At 47.7% G+C, this 14,224-nt stretch overlaps 1 protein-coding gene across 3 annotated transcripts in view; it reads left to right on the top strand.

The window, feature by feature from the left end:
* Positions 1 to 14,224, top strand: part of CHST11 (carbohydrate sulfotransferase 11) — a 258,394-nt gene that overhangs the window by 120,977 nt on the left and 123,193 nt on the right. The gene's annotated exons all lie outside the window — the stretch shown is intronic.

Below are 14,224 nucleotides of genomic sequence, written 5' to 3'. Positions count from 1 at the left end.
CTCTGGAATTGCAGAGCCGGGCGGGCTGTACAGTCTCCCCCTTGGCACCCCCAAAGAAGGCTCACACGTGGGTGAACTTGCCACCCAGCTCCCACATCCAATTATTAAAGCCCAATGATGCCCCAAGAGTTCCACCTCACTGTACCAGTTGGACAAGACTCCCTTGTGTGGGGGGACTTTTTGCTAAGTGACTGTCATAGTAACTTGGACTTAATCATGAAAAGAGTTCCTCTTTGAGCAAAATAAGCTCCAACCATAGAAATGTGTCCTCCGTGGAAAGCTAGGAGCAAAGGGAGGAGGCCTGGTTGCCATGGTGATGGCCTCGGTGGTGTGTGGGTCTTGATGTGGAGACTCCAAGGCTGGTCCTTTTGCAAGAACGTTAATTAGCACTTGATGCCAAGAACTGGTGAGAGAACAACTAGTGGCCCATCAGCTGACCTTTGATTGCTGTTGAGAAAGAAGAAATATGTACTCGTTTGACTATAGTCTCTGCGCTTTATTTTGTATCAAATTCTTAATTTGGTATTTCTGTGGACCAAGGTGCTTGATGGAGGAAGATAATGCTTGGTCCACAAAGGTGCTGAGTTCCTAGATGTCTTGCAAAGGAATGAGCCTGAGAACTTTCTGATCCTGCATCTCTTCCCTGTCTCTTGCCTGCCCTCTCTTCTGGAAAGATGGACTCCTGAGTTTGTGCATCGTGGGTGGCCTAACCAGGTTCATTCACTCCCCCGTCAGCCCCACCTCTTTGGAGCTCTAGTATGACCAGGCCGGATTAGCCAGGTAATTGCAAACTCAGATTGCCTGAGGCTTCCTTTACTGGGCTCTCTGGTGACTCAGCAGGGAACTTGATATTTGTGTTTTGTTTGGTGGCCAAATAATCTGATTATTCTAGGCAAGTCTCCCAGCCTGTTCATACACCCGTCCTTAGGAAGAGGCAGAACCAGCTTCGACGTAGGACAGAACTTCTGGTAAGCCATGTTGAAAACAACACGTGCTACCAAGATGCAAACCATTCCTATCTTTTTATTGACATCCTCTATTCTGCTCTCCTGAGGAAATTTTATGGGCAACATATGGTGTCACAGGAAGAGCCTATTTCTGAAGTAGATGCCCCTCTGGTCAGGAAGTCCATGGACTGTGTCTGTACTCTTCACTGTGGTATCCTCCACCCTAACAGAGGGCCTGGCCGAAGTGCCCTCAAATGTCTGTGATTGAAAGACTGAAAGTCCAGGTTCACATTCCTATTTCCCTCCCACTGGATGGGTGGCCTTGACTACATGATGATTCCTCTTTAGGGGTCAGTTTTCCCATCTCTCCAGAATGTTGGGAGGATGAAATAACTCTGATGTGTCAAGGGCTATATAAACATGATTCGTCATGATCATGGTCGTGAGAATGGCTTCAATATTGGAAGCCTTGACTCTAGGGTCACTGGATTCAAAGCCTGCTTTCCCTTTTTACTCGCTAGCTATATGAGTGTGGGCAAGATACTTAACCCTTCTGAGCCTCCTTTCCCTCGTTTATAACATAGTGCTATAATACCTGCCTTGCAGGGTTGCTTAAGAAGATGTGCCTTGCTTGGTATCTGCTATGGAGTTTGTTCATTCCCAGATTCATTCACTCATTTACTCATTCATTTCTTTATCCTCTGTTACGAGTGCCTACTACGTGCAGCACAGTGCCAGGCTGTGGGCACAAAAGGGTGAGCAGGGCATATGTGATTAGCCTTCCTTGCCCAGCTCCTCTTATTATCCCACAGTTGACATAAGCGAGTTGATTGGCGAGGGAGACCCTGCTTGGTCCATTCATAAACCAATCAAAGGAGAGAGAACCTTCTTGGGTAGAGGTTGTCTCTTCCTTCCGGTGGTGTCATGAATGTTGTCCCGATGAGATGCTCATTTAGCAGTAGCCTAGGACCTGGGAGAGAAGATGGGGCTGGAAACGCAGCTCTGGGAGCCATTCTTGAGGGCGTAGGTGGGTGAGTCACCACCCTCCATCAAGAATGTCGTGGGCAAGCTGTCTGGCCCCCTTTGCTGGCAGCCAAGAAAAGGTCCCCACAGGAAGATCTCCCCGTTTCCTCGGGATGTTGTCCTGGGATGTTTTTTTCTTGGGCTGGTTTCCTTTACAAGCTGCAATTATGTTCCATTCCCACGCAAGTTCAGTCAGTGGCGCTTCTCAGAGAGACTGTCTTGGTGATGGTTTGGGCTGCTGTGGGCCGAGGCGTTCAGAGGAGAGAAGGGAGCGAGTGTTCCTGTTAGGTTTTGTGTCCATGAGACATTTACAGACTTGGTACCCGATGGGGCTTGGTTGCGGTTTCTCGTGTTTCCCTCCCAGCCACGCTGAAGCCGCTAAGCCTGGATATTGATGTTATCACAGAGGCAGATGACAAACCCTGTAATTGCTAGAAACCAAACTGCTCCCAGAGATGCCTTTTTCCCCTTTTTATGTTGACTAGTTATTTGGGTTTGATATACGATGGTGAAAAGAGGAACCGTTTATGTTAGATGATAAGAAACCGACATTATGGCAAGAAGGCACCATCTTAGTGACCATGTACTGTACTGTGGACCAGATGCTGTCTGGATGCTTGTAAACACCTCATCGAGAGCTTGTAATAAGCCCAGAGCTAGGTATCACAGCCCTATTCTATGTATGGGAGAGTTGAGACCGAGAAGGTTGTACAACTTGCCTACGGTCACCCAGCTAGTAAGAAGCAGAATAAAGGTTCAACCCCAGGACAAACTACAAAACCATTTATCTCTGTGCTGTACTCACTGTCACCAGCAAGGCTCTCCTGACAGGAATTACCCCATTTCCCCTCCAAAAATACGTATATATATATCACACCCAAATTTTCATTGGACAAAGGCTTAAAAGCTCCCTTGGGAAAATAGGCTTTAATCTGATTTTAGTATCCAAGGTTTTCTTATTTTAGTGCCTTGCAAACCCCTAACCATTAAAACAACAATTGGTTAAAAAAAAGTTCGTAGTTGATATTCTTAGAAAAACTGCACTCTGATGTCTTATAATTTTCCTGGTTCTCTGCTGTCTCCCTGGCCCCAAAATAAAGCGTAATTGCTGATCAGATCAGCTGGCGTCAAGTCACTGACAGTTCAGAAGTTGCCAACTGCATATTTGCGGGCCGAGCACATCTGTGGGCCGCCCTGGCTCAGCTCAGACTCATAGGGCAGAGCTGCATTGTCAGCCATTAATAGGGCATAATTGCCCCTAAATGCCAGCAAGGGCGAGACAGCTTGTCCTTCTGCCTCGCCCACCTCCTGGTCCTCTCGTGGGTTCCCTGAAATCTTCACAGCGTCCCTCATGTGGTTCAGTCCTGCCTGCCTACTTCTTTCTTTAGCCTTGTGCTTGCTCTGTGATTACCACGTTCCAAGAAGACAGATGCACAACCCGGGGGCTGACCAGGAGTTCGTTAAGCACTGAGTCTGCGAGGCTTGCAGAAGATACACCAGATCCAATTGTCTGTGGGTGTTCCTAGGGGTCTCTGAGGACCAGTCAATATAATATTTTGACCAGTCAGTACTTTATAATAATAGTAATAATAATAATAATAATAGTAATAAAATTGGACCCTCATTGGTCCAATCTTCAATGTGTTAAGGTAAATTTACTTCTCCATTAGGTAGGCTCCAGGGAGAAGGATGGAGAGAGAGAGAGAGAGAAGGAAGGAAAAAGGGAGGGAGGGAGAAAGGAAGAAAAGATACTATTCCCTGGATGTATAATGCATGTCAGTGACTATTCTGGGTTTTTGTTTTTTTTCACACATATCTGTGAATCTTCACAACAACCCTAAAAGGAGGAATCCAATAACCCCGTTTTTCAGATTAAGTTAACTGAGTCTCAGAAGGGCTGAGCAATTTGCCAGCATCACACAGCTCCTAAATGGTAGAGCTGGGCCTATCTGACCTGGCGAGATTGTAGGAGGGTGAGAGCTCATCACTTTATCTTTCCTGCGTGGAAAAATGCCTCCTTGAGGTTCTCTTTCCCAGTGATTCAAGCCGAGACCTGGGATGTGCTCAGGATAGTTGTAAAATTCCCACCGGCAAGGGCCGGGGCTTATGGAGTGGTATGGAAGGCACAGTAGACGTCTGATAAGCAATTGCAGACTTGGTATTTACTTCCGGAACCTGATATTTGGAGAGGCCTTTGTCTCCTGGCTGGAGCCAGGCTGAGCAGGAGTCACCCCCAAGAACTCTGCAATGGGACAGCACACCTTGGTGAGATTGGAATTTGGGGTCTTTGATTCAGTTTTAAATTGATAAAAGTTTGAATCGTCCAAGACGGGGTGGGGAACTCTCCTAGCCCCAAACTAAATAGCTTTCTGAGCAATGCTTGTTGAAATTTGTTTCTCCCACAGGCATTTATAGAATAAACAGAGGAGAAAGACATGGGGAAGAAAGGCATGTAGGTAATAGAACATGGTAAGTGCTGCGTGATAGAAGCTTCTCGCAAAGTTGTGGGAGAATCAGGAGTGAGTAGTTAACCCTTCGAGGTTCAGGGCACAGTGGGAGGCTTACAGAGGAGGGGGCATTTGAGCCAGGCCTTTGAAGATACATCAGACTTCACCTGACGGAGAAGAGGGAAGAGCATCACAGAGGGGAGGAACAGCAGGAGCGAGGACCACGGGCGGACAGTCTGTGGCACATTCAGAGACTGGTGAGGGGTTTGTGTCTGGAGTGAAGGAGTGTGTTGGGTTCTGGTTGGAGAGGAGGCAGGAAAGGAGGTTGGTACCAGCTGGATAAAGCTTGTCCGACGATGTGGAGGGTTTTAGTCTTTACCCGCTGGCAGGGTTGGTAGTCCCGAGGAGCCCACAGGAGACGGTGTGCAACTATGAACCAGCTTCCTCTTCTGCCTCAGCCGCTTGTTAACTGAGGGACTTTCTAAGGCAGGCCGTGCCCCGCCTCCCCACAGCATCCTCATCTGTAAGAGGAGGAGGTTGGACGAGATCCATAGTTCTCAACACTGGCTGCATTAGGAACACTCAGGGAGCTGTGAAGAAATGACCTGTGCTCATCCTTGCCCTCAGAGATCCTGAGTTTATTGGTTGGCCTGGGATAGGGCCGGGGTGTCAATATTTTTCAAAGTTCTCTCTGTGATTCTGATGGGCAGCCAGGGTTCAGAAGCACTGGGTTGGAGAGTCTGTAAGGGCCCCTCCAGTTCTAAAATTCTTTGAATCCTTGATTTTCAGGTAACCCCTCACCCCTTATGTGAAAAGCAACTCAAAGCGTGTGCACTGAGGTGGTCATTTCTGCTGTCTTTCTGTGAAGGCCCCATGTCAGTTTTGTGCTCTCAGCCTCATCCACTAGGATGGAGATTACATTCCATCGTGTGCTCCATTGGAAGGCTTGTGAGTTGATGCCCTGAGCGGTGGAGACCCAGACTCAGTGCACAGTCCCAAGAAGCGGAGCCCCCAGGCCGAGTATTGGGAGGAGCCCTGTGTAAGGGCCACCTGAGCCACTGCGCTCTTGGTCCCGGAAGAAGGAGAGCCCAGACTTGTTCCATGCCTGGCATCAGATGGGCGCTTCTGAAGGATCAGCTAGTCTTACAAATAAGCATGAGAGGAAAAAGGGCTCTCTGCCTTTCGTTATTGTTCAGGAAGAATGATGCTGAATGGACGTATCCACTGCGGAAGGCAAGAAAGAGCAGACACTGTACAGCCCCCAAGTCTGGTCAATTAATCCCTTCATTGCCAGCCACCTGGTAAATGACAAGTCCGTCTAATTATCTTGCTTTGACCCAACAGCTGTCTACCAGCCAAAGAGGGCTTAATTGATTTAGTTGTGGACTGGCTTCTTATGCAAAGATATTACTTACTGTCAGCCTAGCAGAACGGCAGCTGGCTGGCAAAGATGGAATATTACGTTAACTTGATCTTACACACAGCACTTGGGAGAATACTTCATTATTAATTGCAAATTACAATGGATGAGCGAAGCCCATTGCAAAAACCGGGGACAGTGGGCTGCCTCTTTCACCGTGGCCAGTGGCTCCATTGTTCTTGAACCAGGGAAGGTGCCCTGCTCAGATTTCCAATCAAGCCAGGACAGATGGAGACTCGAGAGTCAGACACGATTTGGGCCGGAGGAGAGGATTGGAGGCTTGATAGAACTAGGGGATCCCAGCCCAGGCTTATGCTCCAGGGCAACTACTTCACCTCCCCAAGCCTTGGTGTCCCCATCTGAAAAACAGGAACATGATATCAGTCTTGCAGGTTTGTGAGATTTGAAATCATGTATAAAAGGCACCTAGAACGGTGCCGGGGGCAGAATTGTGTTCATTGGTAGCCATCGATGATCTGAGTTGAGTTCGGTAACCTGGGACTTTTCTTAGGGGGTCTGGAGCCAGGCTGTGCCCTTCTACTCCAGGCTCAGACATTTTGCAGATGCACACTTGAATTTTTTTGAATAGTAATAAGATAGATGATTTCCTCTTGCCTGGAAGCTACTAGCTATTCATCGTGAGCACTGCCTAAAAGTTTTGATTTATGTTGTGTGTCTGGTAGACTGTGTTCTTAGCAAGCTTGATGCGCTGATTTATAAGGCCATGCGTGCCTCTGTCTGTGAGTGTGTGTGTGTGTACATGCCCACTCACCCCACATCCTGGAAAATAGGCAGATACAGCTGTTAAGAGCTAAAGCTCTCCTGTGGTTGTGTTTGTCACACTCCAGTATCTAGCTAAGTGCCTCAGCAATAGCTGTTAAATAAGACCCCGTCTCTGGGTGGTTTTAATGTGATACCATTGGTCTCATCGATTGATCCACGTTTCATTATGGCTGCCTTTATAGGCAGTTGTTCTGTTTCCAGAAGCCTGATTTGACCCAATATATTCAAATCTGGAGAATGAGCTCAGTGATCTAATGGGGTTTTTCGGTGTCAGTCTGTGTGAGTATAATCTGGCAGATTGCAGCTAGAGAAGGGTATTTGAGTGACAAAACGACCTCAGCAATTACCAAATGGTAACACAGCTGTAAAATCTGCCATTTTCGGAAAGTTATTTCCTAAATTACCCTCCATTGTAAGAGGCCTCTACATAATTTGATTTTTCTGTAAATCGCACAACTCCAAGTAGCTTCTCAGCCACTTGGGTTTTAACCTTGTTGGAATGAATAGAGCCGAAACAAAGCCTTGACTTGTTCTCAAATTCTGTGTAGGAGAGACGGGGGTGGGGGTGGTAGGCATCGGCAGAAGCCTTCCCTTCCGTCTCCCTTGCCGTCTCCCATCTCCCTTCCGATGGCAAAGGTGGCCTGCAGGTCTGATGGGAAGCAGGGTTTCCACTCTGCCTCCACTAATTGCTGTGATATCTGGGGCAAACAGCTGAACCTTCTGAGCATTGGAGACCTTGTTTATAAAGTAGGAATAAAATACCAACAGTTCAGTCATTAAGGACTAAATTAGAAAATATTTAGCAAGTTTCAGGCAGATGGCAAACTGCTCAGTCAATGCTGATTTTTTTCTGTTTATTATCTCAATTGAAACCTCCTCCAGGAAACTCCCTGATTTCTCTCCCCTCCAAGCTCAGATTAAATGTTCTTCTAGAATGGTGCTGTCTACTCGCCATATAATGTGACTCGTATATGTAATTTGAAATATTCTAGTAGCCACATTTTTAAAAGTAAGAAGAAAACTGGTGCAATTCATTTTAATAATATATTTTATTTAACCCAGTATATCCAAGATATGATCATTTCTACATGTAATCAGTAAAAAATTGAGATATTTCATGTTTTTTTAAATGCTTTTTTATTGAGGTATAATTGACATCTAACATTAGTTTCAGATGCACCACATAATGATTTGATATTTGTATAGATTGTGAAATGATCACCACAATAAGTCTTGTTAACATCTGTCCCCATACATAATTATAAATATTTTTTTCTTGTGATGAGAAATTTAAGATTTATTTTCTTAGCAACTTTCAAATATGCAATACTATATTATTAACTATAGTCGCCATGCTGTACATTAGATCCTCAGGACTTATTTGTTTTATAACTAGAAGTTTGTACCTTTTGACTCCCTTCACCCGTTTTACCCACCTCCTCAACCCCTTTTCTCTGGCAACCACCAGTCTGTTCTCTGTATCTATGAGCTTGGTTTCTTGGGGGATTTGTTTGTCTTTAGATTCTGCATATAAATGAGATCAAATGTGTCTTTCTCTGACTTATTTCACTTAGCATAATGCCCTCAAAGTCCATCCACATTGTCACAAATGTCAAGGTTTCATTCTTTTTTATGGCGGAATAGTATTCCTGTGTGTGTGTGTGTGTGTACACTACATCTTCTTGATCCATTCATCCATCGATGAACACTTAGGTTATTTCCATATCTTGGTTATTGTAAATAATGCTGCAGTGAACCTGGGGGTGCATAATATTTTATGTTCTTTTTTTTGTACTAAATCTTTGAAATCTAATGTTTATTTGACGCAGCACATCGCACTTTGGACTGGCCGTATGTCATGTGCTCAGTAGCCACGTATTAGACAGTGTGGGTCTATAAAATGCCCACTTATCCCCACCCCCATGCCCATGTTTCTCTCGTTCATGATGCTTGTCCCATGCATTTGAAATAAGATTACTAGGCTTTGCGTCCCTTGAAGACACGGGCTGTGTCTTATTCTTCTTGGGGCGCCCAGTTGCTACTGCAGCCACAGAAAAGATGTTCGGGAAGTGAGCTCAGGCAGCTCCTGTTCCTGTGCCCTGAGCAAGTCTGGTGTGTGGAGATTCATGCTGAGGAGGTGACCAGGTGACCCCGGAGGCGCCGAGGCAGCCAGCCATCAAGGCGGGAGGTTTCCTGGGGCCCAGTGAGCTCCCCGGTGTGAAGAATTTGTCTCTGCTCCGGGCCGATGCCTGATGTTTCCCCTAAAAACGTCCTTCCTGACGGTGTAAGTTCAAGTCCCGGGGAAGGGCTGACACTGGGAAAGGTATTGGTTATTTACATCTCACCTTCCATCGATCTTATAGATTCTTTCTGGAGACTGGCATGTGTGGGGAGGGGAGAGAGAATAGGTTCAGGAGGTTGGACGGTTGAAGGAACTGGGACAAGTGAGTCACAGGCTGGAAAAGGAATGGGGGGTGGGGGCTGCTTAAGCCAGATCTCCCCCTCCCCCAGTACCTGGCCCACCTTCAGCCCTGTGTCCCTCCCTTTCTCCCTCCTTCCTCTCATCCTCCTTCTTCCAGAGTGTGTGCACACACGGGAACTCAGTAAATACTCCCCGAGTGAAATGGAACTGAAATTCCTGTACACCCTCTTTCCCTCCCTCCTTCGTTGCCTACCTACTCTGTCCCTTTGCTAGGGCTGCCGTGACAAAGGACCAGAAACCTGGCGGCTTAACCAACAGAAATTTGTCATCTCCCAGTTCTGGTTCCAGAAGGCCAAGATCAAGGTGTTGGCAGGGCTGGTTCCTTCTGAGGGCTGTGAGGAAGAATCTGTTCCGTGCCACTAACTAGCTTCTGGTGGGTTGCTGGTAATCTTTGGCGTTCCTTGGCTTGTAGAAGCATCTCCTCAGTCTCTGCCTTCATTGTCACATGGAGTTCCCCCAGCATGTGTCTGCGTCCAAAGTTCCCCTTTTTATAAGGACTCGAATCGTATTTGATCAGGGGCCACCCACTCCAGTAGGACTGCCTCTTAACTAATTACATCTGCAGTGACCCTGTTTCCAAAGCAGGTCACATTCTGAGGTGCTGGGGTCAGGACTTCAAGCTGTGAATGTGTGTGTGGAGGCAGGGACACAATGCAGCCTGTGATGCCTACTGTGTGCACAGCACGGTGCTGGGTGCCGGGACTCCAGTTCAGTGCGTGATGCTGGGGGAGTGTGGAGATGGACCATTAACCTAGACTGGGCGTGTGCGTGTGGGGGTGTGTGCACGCATGTGTGCTCATGTGCGTGTGTGTGTGTGCACGCCTGAGCACGTTCAGAGCCTTTTTCACCCCGATTGAGCAAAGGCACAGGAGAGGTGGCACACAGAGAAACTGGCTCCACGGTCCTTTGCACAGTTGAAAACTGGCAAAGGGGAGAAGATGCACAGACTACCAAGAGACTGAAGGATTGTCCCTCCTGGGCAGGTGTCCACATCCATGCCCCTCTGGTTAGGACAAGCAGGCCAAGAATGCGTGAAAATCGAGTTCCTCTGCGGCTCCTGACTTCTAGAAAGGTCGGCAGCTCCAGTGTCTCCAGCCATCTTCTGCTGTTCAATAGTGACATTACCGTGCCGGGAGACACTGCCAGGTGGCTCTGCCCCAGCCTTGGCAGGTGTTCGGCAGCCCTGGAAAGATGCTGGCCGTTCTGGAACATGCCGCAGGGTGTGACGCCCAGGCAGACTCTGGTGTTGCCTGAAATGGCCTGTGGCAATGTTTCCTTCTCTTCGTCTTAAGTCAGGGATTTAAAGTTATAAAATGGCCAATATACAGTTCGCGCAGTCATTGCGAGTATCAGAGACATCGCTCTGACTGCCTGTTCCGTCTCCAGAATGTTCCTTATAGGATAGCCACAGATATACCCACGGATATTAAGGCGCCCCCCCAATGCAGAGCTCGGCTTTTGAGAGCTCGGCAGACTCAGTGTTTGTTTGGATCCAGGCCTTGCGGCCTGTCCCAGTGTTTGGGGAAGAGTTCTGAGAGAAAGGGAATGTCTGAGGCCACGCAGCCTGGAAGGGGTCCAGAGCACCGGCCCTGGAACCAGCCCACTGGGCTGGACTCCCAGAGCCACCACCTGCCGTGTGTGACTTGGGAAAGCTTCTAACCTTCTCTGTGCCTCAGTTTCCTCATCTGTAAAATGCAGGTAATACTAGCACATCCTCATAGGCTCTTGTGAGGATTAAAGGAATCCAGACATGGGAAGTGCTTAGAAAGGTGTCTGGCCCTGAGTGAGGCCAACTTAAGTGCTGTTTGCTGCTGTGATTGCTATTCAGGCACAAAAGCCAGAAAGGAGCTCCCTGGGGACACATGAGCAAGTTGAAGTTCAGATCCCTTGGAAGACAGAGCTCCGTAGAGCCGGATCATCTTCCACTTGTCAACAGGGAACCCCATCTTTTAGAGCAAGAGTTCTCAGTTTGGGCCGCACGTCAGAATCAGAAAAGGAAATTTGAAAACCCCAATGCTCAGGCTACACCTTCCACCTACTAACTCAGAATTTCTGTGGCATCAGTACTTTTTATGAGCTCCCGGGTGTTTCCAATGTGCAGCCAAGTTTGAGAACCATTGCTCTAGGCTTTCACTACTCAAAGACAGGCCTGGGGACGAGCAGCCTGGGCATCACCTGGGAGCTTGTTAGAAATGCGGAACCTTGGCCGCCACCCCAGCCTGCTGAATGGAAACCTGCGTTTTAACAGGGTCCCAGGTGGTCTGCACAAGCGTTACTGGAGAAGGTCCCGAGAGAACAGCCCGCGCCCTGGGGTCTCCAGAAGAAGCAGCCGCGCAGTGCAGGGATAACAAAGGACAGGTGGCAGCAGAGTCTGTGGATTTCAGAGACAGGGGCCAAGAAGTCCTTACCTTTCCCAGAGCCTGGCATGCTTTTGCTTTAGGAAAACTTGGAAAATAGAAGCTGTGTTCATGCAGCATGGTGTGCTCGTCAGTGGCAGGGAGCTGGAGTCCCGTGGTGGGCCGGATGGACGGGCAGCCTCTCGGTTGGGCAGCCTCTCGGTTCCTCTGGATGCATTAAATATTCCTATTTGGCCCAACTCAGGAAGAAAAGAAATGTGGCTTTGAACTTGTGGCCTGGAAGCAAAGGCCAGTGCATGCCTTTAAAGGCATCTCTGTCTCCCTGGGTGCTGTGTCCCTGGGGTGAAGGAGATTTGCAGGGTTAGGGCGCCCTTGGGTGGCCACAGTCCCTGTTTGTTCTCTCCATGGATTGGGCTGTTCCTGACCTCACTTTGTCAAGAAACAGGAAGGAGGAGCCCGAAATAGGCCCTCCATGCTCCCCCATCATCACCCCAGCCTTTATCTTCAGAAGGCATTTTTAGGTGTCATCCTCTCACTTCCCATCACCCCCACTGTCCCCAAATGTCAGGTGCAGCAAACCTCAAACAGTGCAGTTTAATCGAAGAGAATGGAATTTAGAGCCTAAGTCCTGAGTTCAAATTCTGCCTCTTTTCACTTCTGAGCAGTGGGATCTTGGGCAAGTATCTCAACCTCTTGGGGCTTCAATTTTTTTCACCTGGAAAATGGGAATAATTTATTTAACTTTAGCAAAGGAGGCCACATAGTAAAGCAGTTACAACTGGGGTTCTCAGAATCAGGCTGCCTGGGTTCAAATCCATGCTTACTGGCAGAGTAACCTTGGGTCAGTTACCTAATTTCTGGGTACCTCAGTTTCTTTATCTGTAAAGTGGGGATAACAGCGGTGCCTACCTCTTTGGATTGTTATGAAAATTTAATGAGTTGATTTGTGTAAAGTGCCTAGAACAGTGGCCAGCAATACACAGTCAAATATGTAAGTGACTACTATTCTTTTACCTTTATGTTTTCATGTTTAAAAAAATATTCTTTTTTCTTCCTTCAAAAGAAAGTGTAATTGCAATTTGAGTCTTAGTAACTGACTCTTAAGAGAAGCTTCTTTTGCCCGATGACTTTGACAGTCCCTCACCTTCAACCTGTTACTGCTTTTCAAATGCATCATCCCCTATTTTACAAATGGGAAAGCTGAGGCCCAGAGACGTGTTGTTGTTGTTTAATGTAACACATGCAGTGTCATCCAGACCAGTTGAGGGGTCGTAGAACCACAAGTCCATCCAGCTCTGGAGCCCATTGCTCTTGGGATCAGGCCACCTCCACCAGCTCAGCTAGCATGGAGATTCTTGGACGAAATGTGTGACCTGAACTCCTTTGATTTTCAATTAACTGGCCCTTAAGTAGAGATGAACCCCCACTCCTCTCTGCAAGAGCTTGTAAATGGGCTGGCTCCGCGCCTGCCCTCGGTAGGCGGTCAGCTGGAATTAAACGCAGTCAAGTGCACGGCTGCTCCGGGTACACCTGGGTGAAGGATGCTTGCTCAGTCCCGAGGCCCCTCCTAGCCTAGCTCCAGGGCGGGATGCGGTGAAGGGGGGCAAAGATGATGGGACGTGTGTCCACCCTCGCCCTGTGCCGGCAACTTCTGCCCACTTCCCGGCTCCTCCTCCTCTCCCGGAAACTCATACCCCTCATAAGGCAGGCAGAACATCCTTGAACCAGGAATGAGATTGCTCAGGCCAGAGATGGAGCCTGAAATAGAGAAGATGCAGGAAAGTACTTCCATGAGTTTAAGAGTTGGGAGGCTGCTTTTAGATGTTCCTTTTTCGAGCTCTTCCCTGCCTGGGCAGGCTCAGTGACCATCTGTAATTTTCTCCTCAATTCGTTCTTCTTGTTGGGAGGGGCCTGTTGATCAGCAGTAGCTGGTAGAGGGAATTATGTGAAAGAGTTAGCTCACTCCCTAAACCCATTTATCCCTAAGGGTAAAGAATTAAATAAACTCACACTAAGCCCTTGGTTTTTGCAGATAGAACATTCTGGGTTCCACTTTTCAAGAGCAACCTGGAAGTCCATGAACAAGGGACAACTTGTAATCTTTGCCGAGGGACAGATCTGAATCAGAGGAAGCCAGTCCCTTAGGTAATAAGTGAGCCCAGCCATCCACACAGCCCAGCAGCTTTGTAATTCTGTAATTGTCATTCCCACAGAACCTTCATTCCAGGACTGATGGGGCCGTTGAAAATTTTGTCTCATTTTGTAGGGAAATTGCGTGCTAGAGTGACATCTGGAAATTAGGAGGCTGTCTTGGGACATGTCCCTCAAAAGTATTTTGTCGTCACTTAGACTGGCTCACAAATGATACCCCCACTTGCGTCCACTCACTACACTGGGTCTTTCTTAGTCACAGGATGGTTAATCTCGGATTAGGATCTCAGCCTCGGCTCTCAGTAGGTTTTCCTTCATTTTACAGGATAAATAAGCTGGTGTCTGAAGAGAAATGTGGTTTTTTAAAGGAATTGGCAGATACCAGGGGAGTTCAGAAGCAGTTGATATCCACTTATTCACGGTCATGGGGGAGAGGGATTGAATGAGAAATAGAAATCCGCAGATAATCTCCAAACCTCATGTTAATCAATAGCCTTCTCTTCCGACGTGCCTTTGACCAGCGCCAAGAAATGGGCTGATTCATTGCTTTCTTCAAAACTGAGATCCTGAGAGAAACAATTTGCCAACCGTTTTCTTAATGAGAAGCATCTAGA

This window comes from Ceratotherium simum, chromosome 25, assembly GCF_057802395.1.
Source record: "Ceratotherium simum simum isolate JZ-2026a chromosome 25, ASM5780239v1, whole genome shotgun sequence".
Classification (NCBI taxonomy): domain Eukaryota; kingdom Metazoa; phylum Chordata; class Mammalia; order Perissodactyla; family Rhinocerotidae; genus Ceratotherium; species Ceratotherium simum.
The sequence above is the reverse complement of the archived record's forward strand: the minus strand, read 5'-3'. Positions and strand labels throughout refer to the sequence as shown.